Raw genomic sequence first — 10,000 nt, 5'->3', positions numbered from 1 at the left:
CCCATTTCTCCCCTGCAACTTTAATAAAGTGAGTGTAATACTAAATACATAGATATATTGGAAAACACAGTAAACGTAACAAAGTGAGCAAAATAAAGCATTTTCAAGAGCATTCTTATGACCGACAGAGGTTCTCAACCCTAACCCTAACCCTAACCCTAACCCTAAACCTAACCCTAACCCTAACCCTAACCCATTTCTCCCCTGTATCTATAACAAAGTGAGTGTAACACTATATATATAGATATATAGGAAAACACAGGAAACATAACAAAGTGAGCAAAATAAAGCATGTTCAAGAGCATTCTAATGACCCACAGTGGTTCTCAACCCTAACCCTAACCCTAACCCTAACCCTAACCCTAACCCTAACCCTAACCCTAACCTTAAGCCTAATCCTAACCCTAACCCTAACCCTAACATATTTCTCCCCTGTAACTGTAACAAACTGAGTGTAATACTACATATATAGATATATAGGAAAATACAGTAAACGTAACAAATTGAGCAAAATAATGCATGTTCAAGAGCACTCTAATGACCCGCAGAGGTTCTCAACCCTAAACCTAACCCTAAACCTAACCCTAACCCTAACCCTAAACACTAACCCTAACCCTAACCCTAACCCTAAACCATTTCTCCCCTGTAACTGTAACAAAGTGAGTGCAATACTATATATATATAGGAAAACACAGTAAACATAAGAAAGTGAAGCAAAATAAAGCATGTTCAAGAGCATTCTAATGACCCACAGAGCTTCCCAACCCTAACCCTAACCCTAACCCAAACCCTAACCCTAACCCTAACCCAAAACCTAACCCTAAACCTAACTCGAAGTCATTTCTGCCCTGTAACTGTAACAATGTGGGTGTAATACTATATATATAGATATATAGGAAAACACAGGAAACATAACAAAGTGAGCAAAATAAAGCATGTTCAAGAGCATTCTAATGACCCACAGAGGTTTTCAAGCCTAACCCTAAACCTAACCCGAACCCTAACCCTAAGCCATTTCTCCCCAGCAACTGTAACAAAGTGAGTGTAATACTATATATATAGATATATAGGAAAACACAGTAAACGTAACAAAGTGAGCAAAATAAAGCATGTTAAAGAGCATTCTAATGACCCACAGAGGATCTCAAGCCTAACCCTACCCCTAACCCTAACCCTAACCCTAACCCTAACCCTAACCCTAACCCATTTCTCCCCTGTATCTGTAACAAAGTGAGTGTAACACTATATATATAGATATATAGGAAAACACAAGAAACAACAAAGTGAGCAAAATAAAGCATGTTCAAGAGCATTCTAATGACCCACAGAGGTTCTCAATACTAAACCTAACCCTAAAACTAACCCTAACCCTAACCCATTTCTCCCCTGTAACTGTAACAAAGTGAGTGTAATAATATATATAGAGATATATAGGAAAACACAGTAAACATAAGAAAGTGAAGCAAAATAAAGCATGTTGAAGAGCATTCTAATGACCCACAGAGGTTCCCAACCCTAACCCTAACCCTAACCCAAACCCTAACCCAAAACCTAACCGTAAACCAAAGTCGAACTCATTTCTCCCCTGTAACTGTAACAAAGTGTGTGTAATATTATATATATAGATATATCGGAAAACACAGTAAACGTAACAAATTGAGCCAAATAAAGCATGTTCAAGAGCATTCTAATGACCCACAGAGGGTCTCAACCCTAAATCTATCCCTAAAACTAACCCTAACCCTAACCCTAACCCATTTCTCCTCTGTAACTGTAACAAAGTGAGTGTAACACTATATATATAGATATATAGGACAACACAGGAAACATAACAAAGTGAGCAAAATAAAGCATGTTCAAGAGCATTCTAATGACCCTCTGAGGTTCTCAACCCTAACCCTAACCCTAACCCTAACCCTAACCCTAACCCTAACGTAACAAAGTGAGAAAAATAAAGCATGTTCAAGAGCATTCTAATGACCCACAGAGGTTCTCAAGCCTAAACCTACCCCTATCCGTAACCCTAACCCTAACAATAACCCTAACCCTAACCCTAATCCTAACTCATTTCTCCCCTGTAACTGTAAGAAAGTGAGTGTAATACTATATATAGAGATATATAGGAAAACACGGTAAACATAACAAAGTGAGCAAAATAAAGCATGTTCAAGAGCATTCTAATGGCCCACAGAGGTTATCAAGCCTAACCCTAACCCTAACCCTAACATTAACCAATTTCCCCCTGTAACTGTAACAAAGCGGGTGTAATACTATATATATAGATATACAGGAAAACACAGTAAACGTAACAAAGTGAGCAAAATAAAGCATGTTCAAGAGCATTCTAATAACCCACAGAGGATCTCAACCCTAACCCTAACCCTAACCCTAACCCTAACCCTAATCCTAATCCTAACCCATTTCTCCGCTGGAACTGTAACAAAGTGAGTGTAATACTATATATATACATATATAGGAAAACACAGGAAACATAACAAAGTGAGCAAAATAAAGCATTTTCAAGAGCATTCTAATGACCCACAGAGGTTCTCAAGCCTAACCCTAAACCTAACCCTAGCCCTAACCCATTTCTCACCTGTAACTGTAACAAAGTGAGTGTAATACTATATATATATATATATATATATATAGGAAAACACAGTAAACGTAACAAAGTGAGCTAAATAAAGAATGTTCAAGAGCATTCTAATGACCCACAGAGGTTCTCAACCCTAACCCTCACACTAACCCTAACCCTAACCCTAACCCTAACCCTAACCCTAACCCTAACCCTAACCCGAACAGTAACCCTAACCCTAACCCTCACCCTTACCCTAACCCTAACCCTAAGCCATTCCTGGCCTGGAACTGCAACCAAGGGAGTGTAATACTATATATATAGATATATAGGAAAATACAGTAAACGTAACAAAGGGAGCTAAATAAAGCATGTTCAAGAGCATTGTTATGACCCACAGAGGTTCTCAACACTAACCATAACCCTAACCCTAAGCCTAACCCTAACATTAATGCATTTCTCCCCTGTAACTGTAACAAAGTGAGTGTAATACTATATATTTAGATATATAGGAAAACACAGAAAACGTAACAAAGTGAGCAAAATAAAGCATGTTCAAGAACATTCTAATGACCCACAGAGGTTCTCAAGCCTAACCCTAACCCTAACGCTAAACCTAACCCTAACCCTAACCCTAACCCTAACCCTAACCCTAACCCTTACCCTAACCCTAACCCTAAACCGTTTCTCCCCTGTAACTCTTTCAAAGTGTCATTGTATATATATATATATAGGAAAACACAGTAAACGTAACAAAGTGAGCAAAATAAAGCATGTTCAAGAGCATTCTAATAACCCACAGAGGTTCTCAAGCCTAACCCTAACCCTAAACCTAACCCTAATCCTAGCCCATTTCTCCCCTGCAACTTTAAGAAAGTGAGTGTAATACTAAATACATAGATATATAGGAAAACACAGTAAACGTAACAAAGTAAGCAAAATAAAGCATGTTCAAGAGCATTCTAATGACCCACAGAGGTTCTCAACCCTAACCCTAACCCTAACCCTAACCCTAAACCTAACCCTAACCCTAACCCTAACCCATTTCTCCCATGTATCTATAACAAAGTGGGTGTAACACTATATATACAGATATATAGGAAAACACAGGAAACATAACAAAGTGAGCAAAATAAAGCATGTTCAAGAGCATTCTAATGACCCACAGTGGTTCTCAACCCTAACCCTAACCCTAACCCTAACCCTAACCCTAACCCTAACCCTAACCCTAACCCTAACCTTAAACCTAATCCTAACCCTAACCTTAACCCTAATCCTAACCCTAACCCTAACATATTTCTCCCCTGTAACTGTAACAAACTGAGTGTAATACTACATATTTAAATATATAGGAAAATACAGTAAACGTAACAAATTGAGCAAAATAATGCATGTTCAAGAGCATTCTAATGACCCGCAGAGGTTCTCAACCCTAAACCTAACCCTAAACCTAACCCTAACCCTAACCCTAAACACTAACCCTAACCCTAACCCTAGCCGTAAACCATTTCTCCCCTGTAACTGTAACAAAGTGAGTGTAATACTATATAGAGAGATATATAGGAAAACACAGTAAACATAAGAAAGTGAAGCAAAATAAAGCATGTTCAAGAGCATTCTAATGACCCACAGAGGTTCCCAACCCTAACCCTAACCCTAACCCTTACCCAAACCCTAACCCTAACCCTAACCCAAAACCTAACCCTAAACCTAACTCGAACTCATTTTTCCCCGTAACTGCAACAAAGTGAGTGTAATACCATATATACAGATATATAGGAAAACACAGTAACCGTAACAAATTGAGCAAAATAAAGCATGTTCAAGAGAATTCTAATGACCCACAGAGGTTCTCAACCCTAACTCTATCCCTAAAACTAACCCTAAACCTAACCCTAACCCATTTCTCCCCTGTAACTGTAACAAAGTGAGTGTAACACTATATATATAGATATATAGGACAACACAGGAAACATAACAAAGTGAGCAAAATAAAGCATGTTCAAGAGCATTCTAATGACCCACAGTGGTTCTCAACCCAAACCCTAACCCTAACCCTAACCCTAACCCGTTTCTCCCCTGTAAATGTAACAAAGTGAGTGTAATACTATACATATAGATATAAAGGAAAACACAGTAAACGTAATAAAGTGAGCAAAAGAAAGCATGTTCAAGAGCATTCTAATGACCCACAGAGGTTCTCAAGTCTAACCCTAACCCTAATCCTAACCCTAACCCTAACCCTAACCAATTTCCCCCTGTAACTGTAACAAAGTGAGTGTAATAATATATATATAGATATACAGGAAAACACAGTAAACGTAACAAAGTGAGCAAAATAAAGCATGTTGAAGAGCATTCTAATGACCCACAGATGTTCTCAACCCTAACCCTAACCCTAACCCTAACCCTAACACTAACCCTAACCCTAACCCTAACCCTAACATTAATGCATTTCTCCCCTGTAACTGTAACAAAGTGAGTGTAATACTGTATATATAGATACATAGGAACACACAGTAAACGTAACAAAGTGAGCAAAATAAAGCATGTTCAAGAGCATTCTAATGACCCACAGAGGTTCTCAACCCTAACCCTAACCCTATCCCTAACCCTAACCCTAACCCTAACATTAATGCATTTCTCCCCTGTAACTGTAACAAAGTGAGTGTAATACTATATATATATATGCATAGGAAAACACAGTAAACATAACTAAGTGAGCAAAATAAAGCATGTTCAAGAGCATTCTAATGACCCACAGAGGTTCTCAAGCCTAACCCTAAACCTAACCCTAGCCCTAACCCATTTCTCCCCTGTAACTGTAACAAAGTGAGCGCAATACTATATATATATAGATATAGGAAAACACAGTAAACGTAACAAACTGAGCTAAATAAAGCAAGTTCAAGAGCATTCTAATGACCCACAGAGGTTCTCAACCCTAACCCTCACCCTAACCCTAACCCTAACCCTAACCCTAACCCCAACCTTAACCCTAACCCTAACCCTAACATTAATGCATTGCTCCCCTGTAACTGTAACAAGGTGAGTGTAATACTATATATATAGATATATAGGAAAACACAGTAAACGTAACGAAGTGAGCAAAATAAAGCATGTTCAAGAGCATTCTAATGACCCACAGAGGTTCTCAAGCCGAACCCTAACCCTAACCCTAACCCTAAGCATAACTCTAACCCTAACCCTAACCCTAACCCTAATCCATTTCTCCCCTGTAACTGTAACAATGTGAGTGTAATACTATATATATAGATATATAGAAAAACACAGTAAACGTAACAAAGTGAGGAAAAGAAAGCATGTTGAAGAGCATTCTAATGACCCACAGAGGTTACCAAGCCTAACCCTAACCCTAACCCTTACCCTAACCCTAACCCTAACCCTAACCCTAACCCTAACCCTTTTCTACCCTACAACTGTAACAAAGTGAGTGTAATACAATATATATCGACATATAGGAAAACAAGGTAAACGTAACAAAGTGAGCAAAATCAAGCATGTTCAAGAGCATTCGAATGACCCACAGATGTTCTCAAGCCTAACCCTAACCCAAACGCTAAACCTAAACTAACCCTAACCCTAACTCTCACCCAAACCCATTTCTCCCCTGTAACTGTAACAAAGTGAGTGTATTACTATATATATAGATATATGGGAAAACACAGTGAACGTAACAAAGTGAGCAAAATAAAGAGTGTTCAAGAGCATTCTAATTACCCACAGAGGATCTCAACCCTAACCCTAAACCTAACCCTAACTCTAAACCTAACCATAATCCCAACCCATTTCTCCACTGTAACTGTAACAAAGTGAGTGTAATATTATATATATACATATATAGAAAAACACAGGAAACATAACAAAGTGAGCAAAATAAAGCATGTTCAAGAGCATTCTAATGACCCACAGAGGTTCTCAAGCCTAACCCTAAACCTAACCCTAGCCCTGACCCATCTCTCCCCTGTAACTGTAACAAAGTGAGTGTAATACTATATATATATATAGATATAGGAAAACACAGTAAACGTAACAAAGTGAGCAAAATAAAGAGTGTTCAAGAGCATTCTAATTACCCACAGAGGATCTCAACCCTAACCCTAAACCTAACCCTAACTCTAAACCTAACCATAATCCCAACCCATTTCTCCACTGTAACTGTAACAAAGTGAGTGTAATATTATATATATACATATATAGAAAAACACAGGAAACATAACAAAGTGAGCAAAATAAAGCATGTTCAAGAGCATTCTAATGACCCACAGAGGTTCTCAACCCTAACCCTAACCCGAACCCTAACCCTAACCCGAACCGTAACCCTTACCCTAAACCTAACCCTAACCCACTTCTCCCGTGTAACTGTAAGAAAGTGAGTGTAATACTATATATATAGATATATTGGAAAACAAAGTAAACGTAACAAATTGAGCAAAATAAAGCATGTTCAAGAGTATTCTAATGACCCACAGAGGTTCTCAAGCATAACCCTAACTCTAACCCTAACCCTGACCCTAACCCTAAACCGAACCCATTTCTCTCCTGCAACTGTAAGAAAGTGAGTGTAATTCTATATATATAGATATATAGGAAAACAAGTCAAACGTAACAAAGTGACCAAAATAAAGCATGTTCAAGAACTTTCTAATGGCCCACAGAGTTTCTCAAGCCTACCCCTAACCCTAACCCTAACCCTAACCCTAACCCTAACCCTAAACAGTTTCTCCCCTGTAACTGTAACAAAGTGAGTGTAATACTATATATATAGATTTATAGGAAAACACGGTAAAAGTAACAAAGTGAGCAAAATAAAGCATGTTCAAGAGCATTCTAATGACCCACAGAGGTTCTCAACCCTAACCCTAACCCTAACCCTAACACTAACCCTAACCCTAAACCATTTCTCCCATGTGACAGCAACAAAGTGAGTGTAATACAATATATATATATATATAGGAAAACACAGTAAACGTAACAAAGTGGGCAAAATAAAGCATGTTCAAGAGCATTCCCATGACCCACGGAGGTTCTCAACCCTAACCCTAACTTTAACCCTAACCCTAACAGTAACCCTAACCCGTTTCTCCCCTGTAACAGTAACAAAGTGAGTTTAATACTACATATATAGATATATAGGAAAACACAATAAACGTAACAAAATGAGAAAATAAAGCATGTTCAAGAGCATTCTAATGACCCACAGAGGTTCTCAACCCTAAACCTAACCCTAACCCTAACCCTAACCCATTTCCCCCTGTAACTGTAACAAAGTGACTGTAATAGTATATATATAGATATACAGGAAAACACAGTAAACGTAACAAAGTGAGCAAAATAAAGCATGTTGAAGAGCATTCTAATGACCCACAGGTGTTCTCAAACCTAACCCTAGCCCTAACCGTAACCTTAACCGTAACCCTAACCCTAACCCTATCCCTAACCCATTTCTCCCTTGTATCTGTAAGAAAGTGTGTGTAACACTATATATATAGATGTATAGGAAAACACAGTAAACATAACAAAGTGAGCAAAATAAAGCATGATCAAGAGCATTCTAATGACCCACAGAGGTTCTCAACCCTAAGCCTAACCCTAAACCTAACCCTAACCCTAACCCTAAACACTAACCCTAACCCTAACCCTAAACCTTTTCTTCCCTGTAACTGTAACAAAGTGAGTGTAATACTATATATATAGATATATAGGAAAACACAGGAAACATAACAAAGTGAGCAAAATAAAGCATGTTCAAGAGCATTCTAATGAGCCACAGATGTTCTCAAGCCTAACCCTAACCCTAACCCTAACCCTAACCCTAACCCTAACCCTAACCCTAACCCTAACCCATTTCTCCCCTGTATCTGTAACAAAGTGAGTGTAACACTATATATATAGATATATAGGAAAACACAAGAAACATAACAAAGTGAGCAAAATAAAGCATGTTCAAGAGCATTCTAATGACCCACAGAGGTTCTCAATATTAAACCTAACCCTAAACCTAACCCTAACCCTAACCCTAAACTCTAACCCTAAACCTAACCCTAACCAATTCTCCCCTGTAACTGTAACAAAGTGAGTGTCATAATATATATATCGATATATAGGAAAACACAGGAAACATAACAAAGTGAGCAAAATAAAGCATGTTCAAGAGCATTCTAATGAGCCACAGATGTTCTCAAGCCTAACCCTAACCCTAACCCTAAACACTAACCCTAAACCTAACCCTAACCCATTTCTCCCCTGTAACTGTAACAAAGTGAGTGTCATAATATATATACAGATATATAGGAAAACACAAGAAACATAACAAAGTGAGCAAAATAAAGCATGTTCAAGAGCATTCTAATGACCCACAGAGGTTCCCAACCCTAACCCTAACCCGAACCCTAACCCTAACCCTAACCCAAAACCTAACCCTAAACCTAACTCGAACACATTTCTCCTCTGTAACTGTAACAAAGTGTGTGTAATACTATATATATAGATATATAGGAAAACACAGTAAAGGTAACAAAGTGAGCAAAATAAAGCATGTTCAAGAGAATTCTAATGACTCACAGAGTTTCTCAAACCTAAATCTATCCCTAAAACTAACCCTAACCCATTTCTCCTCTGTAACTGTAACAAAGTGAGTGTAACACTATATATATAGATATATAGGACAACACAGGAAACATAACAAAGTGAGCAAAATAAAGCATGTTCAAGAGCATTCTAATGACCCACAGAGGTTCTCAACCCTAACCCTAACCCTAACCCTAACCCTAACCCTAACCCTAACCCTAACCCTAACCCTAACCCTAACCCTAACGTAACAAAGTGAGAACAAGAAAGCATGTTCAAGATCATTCTAATAAGCCACAGAGGTTCTCAAGCCTAAACCTAACCCCATCCGTAACCCTAACCCTAACACTAACCGTAACCCTAACCCTAACCCTAAACCAAAACCTAACCCTAAACCTAACTCGAACTCATTTCTCCCCTGTAACTGTTGCAAAGTGAGTGTAATACTATATATATAGATATATAGGAAAACACAGTAAACGTAACAAAGTGACCAAAATAAAGAATGTTCAAGAGCATTCTAATGACTCACAGAGGTTCTCAACCCTAACCCTAACCCTAACCCTAACCCTAACCCTAACCCTAACCCTAACCCTAACCCTAACCCTAACCCTAACCCTAACCCTAACATTAATGCATTGCTCCCCTGTAACTGTAACAAGGTGAGTGTAATACTATATATATTGATATATAGGAAAACACAGTAAACGTAACGAAGTGAGCAAAATAAAGCATGTTCAAGAGCATTCTAATGACCCACAGAGGTTCTCAAGCCTAACCCTAAACCTAACCCTTGCCCTAACCCATTTCTCCCCTGTAACTGTAACAAAG

This window comes from Pezoporus flaviventris, unplaced genomic scaffold (assembly GCF_033815535.1).
Source record: "Pezoporus flaviventris isolate CSIRO_AGI_PZ_B2104156 unplaced genomic scaffold, CSIRO_AGI_Pfla_v1 ptg000270l, whole genome shotgun sequence".
NCBI classification, from domain to species: domain Eukaryota; kingdom Metazoa; phylum Chordata; class Aves; order Psittaciformes; family Psittacidae; genus Pezoporus; species Pezoporus flaviventris.
This window is presented reverse-complemented; position numbering follows the sequence as displayed.